At 53.5% G+C, this 13,345-nt stretch overlaps 1 long non-coding RNA gene across 2 annotated transcripts in view; it reads right to left on the bottom strand.

The window, feature by feature from the left end:
• Positions 1 to 228: 228 nt before the first annotated feature.
• LOC140392336 (uncharacterized) overlaps positions 229 to 13,345 on the bottom strand; it is a 54,722-nt gene continuing 41,605 nt past the window's right edge. For both annotated transcript variants that reach the window (XR_011935293.1, XR_011935292.1), the window contains exon 3: positions 229 to 369. This is a non-coding gene — a long non-coding RNA (uncharacterized lncRNA). The remainder of the gene's footprint in view (positions 370 to 13,345) is intronic.

Genomic DNA, 13,345 nt, shown 5'->3' with positions numbered 1-13,345 from the left:
ACTAATCAGGGAACTCATATTCCAATTGACCAACCTCAAAGGCCTGGTCTAAATCATTACATTCCTTCCAGTGTCCCTCACTCAGCCCTTGCCTCGTTTTCTTTTGAAGTCAATGCAAAACAGAAACCTGTGAAACTGTCTTGTCGATTTCTACTCAGTCACTTTGCACCACCCCCTCCTCCCTATATAAAGTTCATTCCAATTTCTGCTGTAATACTGAGCAGAGAGTTTCACTTGCAGCATTATTTTATTGCAATGTTGTAATTGTATTATATTCCTGGCAAAGGAAACCACAAAATAAATTCACTTGCAGTAAAGTGTAGAATTCCCCTATTTTCGCTGTCGGAGCAAATACAGGAATCACCAGGCCTGAAAAAGAGAAATAACCTTTGTTACTTTTGAGTGAACCTCAGAGGTTATCATTAGCTCTGGCAGTTAGTGAGCATGGAACTACATGTGGTATTAATAAGGTTCATTTATTTTTCATGGGAGGTTCATGCATTTCCATTTTGACCAGCTCACTTATTGCCCTAGTTCCCAGAATACATAGCCCAAATTAATTGAGGCTGAGGTGATCAAATGATTTAAAAAGGAGTTGGAAAGAAACCTGATTGGAAACAGGCTGGGAAAGAGACTGGGATGTGGAATGTGCTGGTCCTTGCTGAGTGGGGAAGGGTGAAGCAAAGGCAGTGGGCTATGTGGTAAGCACACTCGAGATGAAAAAATGGATGAATATGCTGGAGCCTTGATTGATTGATTGATTAATTCTGAATTTGAGGGAGTGTTTATGCAGGGGAGTGGATTCTCTCTCACCGGTAGATGGGTTCCCGATGACACAGAGAATCGGGCATCGTGAAGAAAACCAGTAGTGCCTGGTTCCAATGCTCCAGTCCCCACTGGCAGCAGGATGGAGGTTCGCACCGGCAGCCAGAGGTCCCCCATATTCTCTGGGCCCTCGTGATTCTCCAGTGCTCTGGGCCAGGAATCGTGGGCGTCATTCTCCTCCGGCAGGAGTCTCCGTTTTGCCGGCGCCTGGGGGTTTCCCGACGGCGTGGGGCTGCCCCACGATGGGAAACCCCATTGACCGGCCGGTGTTACGGAGACTCCCGCCGGCCGGTCGGGGCAGAAATGTGGCGTGGCGGGGCGGGTAGGAGAATTTCGCCCCATGTGCGTGGGATTTATTACAGGTATTCGCCAGCACAACCCTGATGTAGTGGGCCAAGGGGGTAGCTCCTTAGTTACCCCAAAAATCCATCAGAGAGCCTCCCCTCCCCTCCCCTCCCCTCCCCTCCCCTCCCCTCCCCTCCCCTCCCCTCCCCTCCCCTCCCCTCCCCTCCCCTCCCCTCCCCTCCCCTCCCCTCCCCTCCCCTCCCCTCCCCTCCCCTCCCCTCCCCTCCCCTCCCCTCCCCTCCCCTCCCCTCCCCTCCCCCAATGCAAGGGTTGTCCACCCCATCCTTACCAGATTCCCTTCCAGTTCAAAAAGGGTTAAATGCTGTCAATTTGCAGCTGAGCACTTCAAAATCACTCAAGTGTGAAGGGAGGGGAGGGGGGTGATTGGAATGCACTTAACTCTCTTTGACGTCGTTGATGTTTATAAACATTCTGGTTAGAGCACTTTAGAGTTACTCAAATGTGAAGGAAGATGAATGAAGCAAGGCTGACAGTTGTGTGTGGAAGCTGTCAATCACAGCCCCGTAAGGGAAATGAATGAATGGCTTGCAGCTCAAGGATCTGAGGGAGTTTAATCACAGCTGACTGGCTTCTCTTTCCAGGAATTGACATGTGGTGCTTCCTGTGTCTGGGCAAGCAGGTGTATTGCCCAGGGCAGTGTTACAACAGTAGTTTTTTTTCACTGCCTCTATCTGGACTGCTCTCCAGCTTCCAGACATGGGTCTCCCTAACATGGGTCTCTTTTCTGTGGGGGTGTGGGGGGGGGCTTCCTGACAGGGGTCTCTTTTCTGGGGGGGCTTCCTGACAGGGGTCTCTTTTCTGGGGGGGGCTTCCTGACAGGGGTCTCTTTTCTGGGGGGCTTCCTGACAGGGGTCTCTTTTCTGGGGGGGCTTCCTGACAGGGGTCTCTTTTCTGGGGGGGCTTCCTGACAGGGGTCTCTTTTCTGGGGGGGCTTCCTGACAGGGGTCTCTTTTCTGGGGGGGCTTCCTGACAGGGGTCTCTTTTCTGGGGGGGCTTCCTGACAGGGGTCTCTTTTCTGGGGGGGCTTCCTGACAGGGGTCTCTTTTCTGGGGGGCTTCCTGACAGGGGTCTCTTTTCTGGGGGGCTTCCTGACGGGGGCCTCTTTTCTGGGGGGCTTCCTGAGGGTTTTTTTTGTCTGGGGGGGCTTCCTGACAGGGGGGCTCTTTTCTGGGAGAGGGGAGGCTCCTGACAGGGGTCTCTTTTCTGGGGGGGGGCTTCCTGACCGAGTTCTCTTTTCTGGGAGGGGCGCTTCCTGATGGGGGACTTTTATCTGGGGTCCCTTCATTTTGGAAATCTCAGTGGGGATGTATCTTTATTAATGGGGTCTTGGGGGAGTCTCGTTATTTAGGAGGTCTCTGGGGAGGGGGTGTATCAGGTCACCCCCATTCCCTCTGGGGCCACCCAGAAAATCGGGGTGAGGGGTTGAATTGCAATGCATTGGGGGGGGGGGGGGGGGGGGGAGGGTTGAATTGCGATGCATGGTGGGGAGTGGCTCGGCTCAGGACCTTGCTATTGGGCCACCCACTCAAAATGGTGACCCAATAGCATGATTCCGTTGGGAATCCCTCGCATGGCGAAGAATAGTGAATCGTATCCTGGTTCCAGCAAGAGCACGAATCAGTTGCAGTTCACCTCCGGCGGGAGTACATAGTCTCCCAACTGGAAAATCTCGCCCAGAATGTACATGCAGGAGACTAAATCCCTCCATCATTTTGTAGAAGTAGTCAGCTCAATGGGTTGAATGTTCTCTTATTCAGCAAGTTCATCGTCATTCAAGTGATTCATTTGGTTTAAATTAAGCTTATCAATTTTACTACAAGTTCCTTGAACTTTATCAAGATTCTTTGTGAGCTCAGTGCCCGTCAGAGAGAGACAGCTTGCATTGGCTTTATAGAATTGTCTCATCTGTGTTTCTCGCAACTCCAAGGCTGCATCAGCTCATCCGTGGAGGGCCTGGGCTGGATTTTAACCACCTACAGTGCTGATAGAAGTCCTGGTCTGTTTGGTGATAGGAACATAGGACACAGGAATTAGGAGAAGAGATAGGCAATTTAGCCCTTTGAGCTTGCTCCGCCATTCAATCAGGTCATGGCAGATCTCTTCCTGGTCTCAAAGCCACCACCCCACCTGTTCCCCATATGCCTTTAACCCATTTTTAAAAATCAGAAATATATCTATCTCCTTCTTGAAACCATTTAATGATTCGGACTCCACCGCTCCATGGAGCAGTGAGTTTCACAAATTCACCACTCTCTGCGAGAAATAGTGCCTCCTTATATCAGTTTTAAATCTACCACCTCTCAACCTATATCTGTGACCTCTTGTTCTAGATTGCCCCAAAGGGAGAACATTTGGTCTACGTTTACTTTATCAATGCCATTTAATATTTTATACATCTCTATCAGATTCCCTCTCATCCTTCTAAACTCCAGCGAGTATAAGCCCAAACTGTTTAATCTCTCCTCATACGTCAACCTCTTCATCCCCGGAATCAATCTGGTGAACCTCCTCTGAACTGTCTCCCCTGCCACCACATCCTTCTTCAAATAAGGAGACCAAAACTGGACACAATACTCAAGATGTGGTCTCATGAACACAACTGCAACAACACTTCTCTACTTTTATACTCCAGTCGTTTTGCAATAAATGCTAACATTCCATTTGCCTTTCTTATTACATTTTGTGCCTGCATATCGACTTTCTGCGATTCATGAACAAAGGCACGCAGATCCCTCTGCCCAAACGCAGTTTGAATCTGCTTTCCATTTAGATAATAATTTGCCTGACTATTTTTTCGGCCAGAATGGATAACCTCACACTTACCTGCATTAAACTCCATCTGCCAAAATGTTAGCCCAATCTCCTAGCCTATCCACATCCGTCTGTCAAATCTTTATCTCCTCTTCACTGCCTTCTCTCTCCCCTATTTTAGTATCTTCTGCAAATTTTGCTATGTTACACCCTGTCCCTGCTTGCAGATCATTAATATAGATTGTAAATAGTTGAGGTCTGAGGACTGACCCCTGCGGCACCTCGCTAGTTACAGTGCACCAGCCAGAGAAGGACCCATTTATCCCCACCCACTGCTTTCTGTCAGTCAGCCAATCCTCAATCCAATCTAGTACTCTATCCCCAACCCGTGCAATCACACCTTCTGGATCAGTCTTTTATGCGGCACCTTCTGGAAGTCTAGATATATCACATTCACAGGTTCCTTACTGGTTATGTCCTCAAAGAACTCAAGCAAGTTTGTCAAATGTGACTTACCCTTCATAAAACCATGCTGACAATGGTGGGTTGAGCTTTCCCTTTCCAAATGTTCAGTCAGGGCTCGTTACCATGATGCAGAAATTGTGCATCCCAGGGCAGCCCATTTGCAGCCATGTCAAGGGCGTTCAGGATTCTCTTTGGCTGGACTTTAAGGGCGGCATGGTGACACAGTGGTTAGCACTTCTGCCTCACAGCTGCAGGGACCCGGGTTCAATTCCGACCTTGGATGACTGTCAATGTGGAGTTTGCACTTCCTCCCCGTGTGTGCGTGGGTTTCCTCCGGGTGCTCCGGTTTCCTCCCACAGTCCAAAGATGTGCAGGTGGATTGCCCATGCTAAATTGCTCCTTAGTGTCTAAAAGGTTAGGTGGGGTTACTGGGTTGCGGGGATAGGGTGGAGACGTGGACTTAGGTAGGGTGCTCTTTCCAAAGGCCAGTGTAAACTTGATTAGTTGAATGGCCTCCTTCTGCACTGTAACGTCTATGATTCTTTGACAGGCAGCTGAAGCTGTGGGGAGCATGTACCTCCCGGTAAAAAAAGGAGGAAGTCTTGCATTTCTATAGTGCCTTTTATGGCCTCAGGATGTTTCAAAGCACTTTACAGCCAATAAATTAATTAAAAAGTGTTGTCACTCTTGTCATTCTGTAAATGAGGCAACAGGAAGCCTCTACAAAAAAACTGACAATGAGCAGATTGTCTGTATGAGTGATAAATATTGGCCAGGACAGGAAGGAGAGCTTACTTGCTCATTTTAATTCAATGGGATCATTCTCCAGCTGACAGAACATCCCTGCCTTAGGTATCAGCTGTAGCTCCGCAATCTTGCACCATGAGAGGGCAGATTGTGGGTTCAAGTTCCACTTCAGGATTTAAGCACAAGCATCAAGGCTGACGCTCCAGGGCATTACTGAGGGATTGCTGAACAACTGGAAGTGCTGTCTTTCAGATTAGACATTACGCTGAGTCTCCATCTGCTTGCTTGGATGGATGAAAGAGATCCCATGGCCTGGATGTTACGGGCAAGGTGGAGTGAGCATAAAATTCCTCTCTAAGCTTCCTGCTGGATTGTTGCTCATCCCGTCCTCTTTGCAATTTTACGCTGGAGCGGGTGAAGCCTAGGATGGACCACCCACCCTTGTCCCAACTGAAGCCCTTAAGTGATCAATTATTGACCGCTTAAGGGCCATTTCCCACCCAGCCTCAATTTGTAGGCTGATGGGAGGAGTTCCCAGGTATGGGGGAGGCCCGAAAAGGAGCTCAAACCTCAGAGGGGAATGGGAGGTTGGCCCTTCATCAAAAGCCCCCTTTTAACTTCAGACACCCCTCACCCAAGGTCTGGTATCTGCAAGACCTCCCTAACCACCCCCCCCCCCCAAAACCATCGCCCTCTCTGTTCCCAATTGTACCCTAATTCCCCTCTGCTCACTATCCCAGGCCTCCCTTACCCTCCTTGCCCTGAGACACCCAAAACTGACCTCTTCCTGGAATCCCGGGCCTCCGGTCATGCTGTCCCAGTCCTGCCCACTGCAGCTTCTGGCTCCGCAGGGGCTGGAGAGCTGCCGGCCAATCCGATTGGCAGGACCTCCCCTGAGTGGGGGGTGGAAGTCTTGCCTATAGTTGCTGAAACGGCTGCGGGGCAGACAGTGTCGGCGAGAATGTGTTCACCACAATTCTTCAGAATGGTGGGATGGGAAACCCTGTCATCCTAAAAGTCTTGGTCCATGGCACCATTTTAAAGAAGAACAGGGGCGACATTCTCCGACCCCCGCCGGGTCGGAGAATCGCCGGGGGCTGGCGTGAATCCCGCCCCCGCCGGTTGCCGAAGTCTCCCGCACCAGATATTCGGCGGGGGCGGGAATCGGTTGGCGGCCCCCCCCCCCCCCCCCCGCTTGATTCTCCGGCCCGGATGGGCCGAAGTCCCGCCGATAAATTGCCTGTCCCGCCGGCGTAAATTAAATCACTACCTTACCGGCGAGACAAGGCGGCGTGGGCGGGCTCCGGGGTCCTGGGGGGGCGCGGGGCGATCTGACCCGGGGGGGAGTGCCCCCACGGTGGCCTGGCCCACGATCGGGGCCCACCGATCCGCGGGCGGGCCTGTGCCGTGGGGTACTCTTTCCCTTCCGCCTCCTCCACGGTCTCCACCATGGCGGAGGTGGAAGAGACTCCCTCCACTGCGCATGCGTGGGAAACTCAGCGGCCGCTGACGCTCCCGCGCATGCGCCGCCCGGAGATGTCATTTCCGCGCCAGCTGGATGGGCAACAAAGGCCGTTTCCGCCAGCTGGCGGGGCGGAAAACCCTCCGGCGTCGGCCTAGCCCTTCAATGTTGGGGCTCGGCCCCCAAAGATGCGGATCATTCTGCACCTTTGGGGCGGCACGATGCCCGTCTGATTGGCGCCGTTTTGGGCGCCAGTCGGCGGACATCGCGCCGTTTCCGGAGAATTTCGCCCCAGGTGTCTTGCCTCTTTTGTGCCCTGGTCAATTCTCATCCCTCAGTCAACATCACAAAAAATCCTGTTTACCTGGGGCGAGATTCTCCGCCCCCCCCCGGCCGGGTCGGGGAATCGCCGGGGGCTGGCGTGAATCCCGCCCCCGCAGGTTGCCGAATTCTCCGGCACCAGATATTCAGCGGGGGCTGGAATCGCGCCACGCCGGTTGGCGGTCCCCCCCCCCCGCGATTCTCTGGCCCGGATGGGCCGAAGTCCCGCTGCTAGAATGCCTGTCCCGCTGGCATAGATTAAACCACCTACCTTACCGGCGGGACAAGGCGGCGCGGGTGGGCTCAGGGGTCCTGTGGGGGGCACGGGGTGATCTGGCCCCGGGGGGTGCCCCACGGTGGCCTGGCCCGCGATCGGGGCCCACCGATCCGCGGGCGGGCCTGTGCCGTGGGGGCACTCTTTTCCTTCTGCCTTCGCCACGGTCTCCACCATGGCGGAGGCGGAAGAGACTCCCTCCACAGCGCATGCGCGGGGATGCCGTGAGCGGCCGCTAACGCTCCCGTGCATGCGCCGCCCGGAGATGTCAATTCCGCGCCAGCTGGCGGGGCACCAAAGGCCTTTTCCGCCAGCTGGCGAGGCGGAAATTAGTCCGGCGCGGGCCTAGCTCCTTAAGGTTGGGGCTTGGCCCCCAAAGATGCGGAGGATTCCGCACTTTTGGGGCGGCGCGATGCCCGACTGATTTGCGCCGTTTTGGGCGCCGGTCGGCGGACATCGCGCCGATACCGGAGAATTTCGCCCAAAATTTCTGTTTGTGGGACATCGCTATGCACAAATTAGCTGCTGCATTTCCAATATTACAAGAGTGAATACACTTCAAAAATACTTTATAGGCTGTAAAATACTTTGAGACATTGGGCTAGATTCCCCGTCGGTTGGATCCTCCGATTCTCCGGCAGCGCACTCACCCCGCGGGTTTCCCGTCAGCATTGGGATTCCCACAATGGGAAACCCCATTGGCTGGCTGCCGGGATGGAGAATCACGCTGCCGGTGGAGGATTCGCCGCACCAGAAAACGGGTGCAGCGGGACAGAGGATCCCACCCAATGCATCAGCATGACAGGTGCTATATACATTTTTGTTTGACTTTACTTTCAAAATACTGCATCCCTGACAGTGCAGAACTCCTTCAGTTCTACGCAGAAGTGCCAACCTGGATTATGTACTCAGGTTCCTAATATGCGGCTTGAAACCCATAACTTTCTACTCAAAATGAGGAGTGACATAACACTGAACTAGGCACCCTCCTAAAATGCCTATTTCAGGGATTCTCCATCCCGCCGCATCCGTTTTCCGGTGGAGAATCCAGCCCATTGCATTTCATATGGATCTCCTGCCTGAGTTGTGAGGAGGGGGTGCTCCTGTCACCCACAATAGGCTGTTCATTGGGGTGTGGTGGTGAATTTCCACAGGACTAGGGACGAGGGGAACAGGGCAGTATTTCTCCAACATGTGGCAGCACGCTGGGCAGCACGGTAGCACAAGTGGGTAGCACTGTGGCTTCAAAGCGCCAGGGTCCCAGGTTCGATTCCCTGCTGGGTCACTGTCTGTGCGGAGTCTGCACGTTCTCCCCGTGTCTGCGTGGGTTTCCTCCGGGTGCTCCGGTTTTCTCCCACAGTCCAAAGATGTGCAGGTTAGGTGGATTGGCCATGATAAATTGCCCTTAGTGTCCAAAAGACGGTAGGAGGGGTTATTGGGTTACGGGGATAGGGTGGAAGTGAGGGCTTAAGTGGGTCGGTGCAGACACGATGGGCCGAATGGCCTCCTTCTGCACTGTATGTTCTATGTATGCCAGCAAGAAGGCCTCAAAATCTACCCCTCTCCATGTGTCGCCTCTCTCATTTAGTAATCAGCTATTTTTATCAAAAAAAAGTTTCAGAACCACTTTAATCCTTTCCCAAATGTTTTCTGCCAAACTGACTGTAATTCTTAACTACGGAAGTAAATTAAGACAAAATGGTTTCCTTTCAATTAAGTGCGCAGTAGCCTCAAGTAACCAGCTGTAATTCTATTCAATGAAGAAATTAAATTATTCTCTCCACTTCATTGCCTTTGTGACAGACACAGAGCGTGTGTTCATTAAATGGAGTGGATTTATTTAATCCCCCCAAAAACTCTTATTTGTCTGACAAAAGAAAGGGACTGGTAATTAATTGACTGTACAGTTGATTACGCCTCTTGGATAATCTGTGCATTTTTTAAAATATCGATCCAACCAGTTGGCAGGCGGACTTATTAGATTAATCGTAAACATTAAAATTTATATCAGAGCAACAAATCTTTTCTAAAGTGACAGGGGGAATGCTGTGCATATTTTCTGATGAGTAACTTGTACATTCTAGTGATAGCTATGAATCCTCTTTGAAACCAAGTATGGAATATGTGTTGTTGAGAGTTCTAGCTGCAGTGAGGCCCAATCTTTGTATCTTTCTTTAGTAATGGTCCTCCATCCAAACTTGGTGAAGTGAAGGGGTCAAATCCAGCTTGGAGTATCAGTCAATGAGGATAGAGACCTGTTGTACGGAATCTTCAAGAAGACAGAGTAAACCTTGTAAAAACTCCATTCTTATGGAAAATGTAACTTTTGAATTTGAAGGATTGAAACATGCGGGGCGGGATTCTCTGACCCCCCGCCGGGTCGGAGAATCGCTGGGAGTCGGCGTGAATCCCGCCCCCGCCGTCCTCCCAATTCTCCCGCCCCCCCAAAAACTGGCCCGGCGTGAGTCGTGTCGCACGCCTCGGAGAATGGCGGGGTCTGGCGTGACTCAATGGACGCCGAGGCTGCCCGAAATCTCCGGCCCGCGATGGGCCGAAGTCTCGCCCGTCTGTTGCCGGTCCCACCGCCGTAAATTGGGGTAGGTCCTTTACCGGTGGGACCTGGCGGCGCGGGTGGGCTCTGGGGTTCTTGGGGGGGGATCTGGCCACAGGAGGTCCCCCACGGTGGCCTGCCCGCGATCGGGGCCCACCGATCCGCGGGCGGGCCTGTGTCGTGGGGGCATTCAATCCTTCCGCACTGGAGGCCGTGGTCCTCTGCCATTCCTGGTGCGGAAGCGAATCCCTCTGCGCATGCGCGGGGATGACGCCAGCATGCGCTGGCGCTCCCGCGCTTGCGCCGACTCGCGGAGGCCCTTTGCCGCCTGTTGGTTTGGCGCCAAGCCCCTTTCCCGCCGGCCGGCGAGAGCGCCAAGCACTCCGAGGCGGGCCTAGCCCCTGAAGGTGCGGAGTGGTTCACTCCACTCCGTCCCGCCGGGACACCCCTCCCTGCTGGGTAGGGGTGAATCCCGCCCGTGTTCTTTATAGAGATGTTAATACAGAGGTTGCATATTGTCAAGATTAAAACTATTACTCTCTGCAAGCCCTTTACAACTACTTTCAACATGGTCTTCATGTCAGAGAACAGTTAAGAGTCAACCACATTGCTGTGCGTCTCAGAGTCACATGGAGGCCAGGCTGGGTCATGTTGGCAGATTTCCTTCCCTCAAAGACCATGAGTGAACCCGATGGATTTTTACAATTTTATGGGCAGAGTCTTACATTGCCCTGCCAGCGGATTTGTAGGCGAGGAGTGGCCATAAACATTTTAATTGGCCTTCCCACCAGGCTCCCACCTGCTCCAACCTCTTTGCAATTTTACATTGGGATGGGTGAGATCTAGGCTGGCCCGCCTGCCATTGCATCAACTGAGGCTCTTAAAAGGCCAATTATTGACAACTTAAGGGTCATTTACCACCCAGCCTTAATTTTCAGGCTGTGGTTTAGGGCTGGGAGGAAATGCAAAAATGAACCCTGTTCAGGTCTCAGGTGGGAAGGGGTTGGGGCAACTCCACCAGCAGCCTCCTTTTAACATTGGGCACCCCCCAGAAGGTCCAGCCATTGCAGCTGTTCCCTCCACTCCTGGCTTATCCACCAACATCCCCACCTTCCCACCCCCGGGCCTCACCTCCCCAGCCCACCCTGAGATCTCCACGTTAACCTGGTCCTAGACCACCGGGATGTAAATTCTGGGGACTGCTCCCAGTCTGGTCCACTGACCTGAGACAGAATCTCTTCCCAAGTAAGGGGCAGAGTCTCACCCTCAGCCCATTAACACATGTTAGAGTGTTAAATGGCCACGGGGCAGGCAGACTCGGTATGGAAAAAAAAAACACCATTCTAAAAATCCCGGCCATGTCAACAATTACTTAAATCAGTTTCTTTCATCCAGATTTATTGAATCAATTCAATTTAAGTTCCCCAGCTGTTGTGGTGGGATTTGGTTTTGAGTCTAAGAATATAGCCACAATGCACCACACTCTTAAACTAAAGCATAGAATATTGGGCGCAATCGTTAGGGCCCACCAGCAGTGGGAAGCTTGGCAGACGGGGGAACTTAGTTTGGCGTGAGGCTAAAAATCAGTTTCCCGATGGCAGGATGAACTTTTAGAATCATGTTCTGAGGATTTAAAGGAAGTTCGAGCTTCCCGACAAGCAAGGCTGGGAAATTATTTTGCATACATTAGCATGTCATGCATCCTCATTAAAATTAACTTTGCACCTGAATTAAGTTCCCTCACCAGTGAGAAATGAGAACCTGCATATTTACGAATGCATGAAAGATTCATACAACGGGCGAGGCAAACTTCTTCCATGATTAATGATGTGAAGCTGCTTCATTATCTCTTTGGGGAGTGACTGTTTATTCGAGCCAGTGCTCGAGGCCAGGAGGTGGCAGTGCAAATTACATGAAAGAGGACGAAGGGAGAGTGGAAGGGAGGGACAGTACAGACGATCCAGTGAACGCTAGTACAGGGAATCCCAAGGGGAATAGTCAAGAATGTTCGGGGAAGGATAGTGCAGGATGTATAAGGAGGGATAGTGCTGGATGTCCCGGGATGGATAGTGCAGGATGTCCCGAGGGGAATAGTGCAGAATGTCCTGGGCAGGATAGCGCAGGATGTATGAGGAGGGATAGTGCTGGATGTCCCAGGAGGGGATTAGTGCAGAATATTGGGGGAAAGATAGTGCAGGATGCCCCAGGAGGGTTAGTGCAGGATGCCCCAGGAGGGTTAGTGCAGGATGCCCCAGGAGGGTTAGTGCAGGATGTCCCAGGAGGGTAGTGCAGGATGTCCCAGGAGGGTAGAGCAGGATGCCCCAGCCAGGAGGTATAGTGAAGGATGTCCCAGGAGCGATAGTGTAGGGTGTCACGAGGGGAATAGTGCAGAATGTCCGGGGAGGGATAGTGCAGGGTGTCCGGGGAGGAATAGTACAGGGTGGCCAGGGGAGGAATAGTACAGGGTGTCCCGGGGAGGGATAGTGCAGGGTGGCCAGGGGAGGGATAGTGCAGGGTGGCCAGGGGAGGGATAGTGCAGGGTGTCCGGGGAGGGATAGTGCAGGGTGTCCGGGGAGGGATAGTGCAGGGTGGCCAGGGGAGGGATAGTGCAGGGTGGCCAGGGGAGGGATAGTGCAGGGTGTCCGGGGAGAGATAGTGCAGGATGTCCAGGGAGGGATAGTGCAGGGTGTCCCAGGGGGATGGATAGTGCAGGATGTCCAGGGAGGGATAGTGCAGGGTGTCCGGGGAGGTATAGTGCAGGGTGTCCAGGGACGGATAGTGCAGGGTGTCCGGGGAGGGATATTGCAGGGTGTCCCAGGGGGAGGGATAGTGCAGGGTGTCCCGGGAGGGATAGTGCAGGGTGTCCCGGGAGGGATAGTGCAGGGTGTCCCGGGAGGGATAGTGCAGGGTGTCCCGGGAGGGATAGTGCAGGGTGTCCTGGGAAGGGATAGTGCAGGATGTCCGGGGACGGATAGTGCAGGGTGTCCGGGGAGGGATAGTGCAGGGTATCCGGGGAGGGATAGTGCAGGGAGTCCTGGGGAGGGATAGTGCAGGATGTCCGGGGATGGATAGTGCAGGGTGTCCGGGGACGGTTAGTGCAGGGTGTCCGGGGAGGGATAGTGCAGGGTGTCCCCGGAGGGATAGTGCAGGGTGTCCCGGGAGGGATAGTGCAGGGTGTCCCGGGAGGGATAGTGCAGGGTGTCCGGGGAGGGATAGTGCAGGGTGTCCCGGGGAGGGATAGTGCAGGGTGTCCCGGGGAGGGATAGTGCAGGGTGTCCCGGGAGGGACAGTGCAGGGTGTCCCGGGGAGGGATAGTGCAGGATGTCCGGGGAGGGATAGTGCAGGGTGTCCTGGGAGGGATGGTGCAGGGTGTCCGGGGAAGGATAGTGCAGGGTGTCCGGGGAGGGATAGTGCAGGGTGTCCGGGGAGGGATAGTGCAGGGTGTCCGGGGAGGGATGGGGCAAGGTGTCCCGGGGGGAGGGACAGTGCAGGGTGTCCTGGGGAGGGACAGTGCAGGGTGTCCTGGGGAGTGACAGTGCAGGGTGTTCAGGGAGGGCTAGTGCAGGGTGTCCCGGGAGGGATA

This window comes from Scyliorhinus torazame, chromosome 16 (assembly GCF_047496885.1).
Source record: "Scyliorhinus torazame isolate Kashiwa2021f chromosome 16, sScyTor2.1, whole genome shotgun sequence".
NCBI classification, from domain to species: Eukaryota; Metazoa; Chordata; class Chondrichthyes; order Carcharhiniformes; family Scyliorhinidae; genus Scyliorhinus; species Scyliorhinus torazame.
This window is presented reverse-complemented; position numbering and strand designations above follow the sequence as displayed.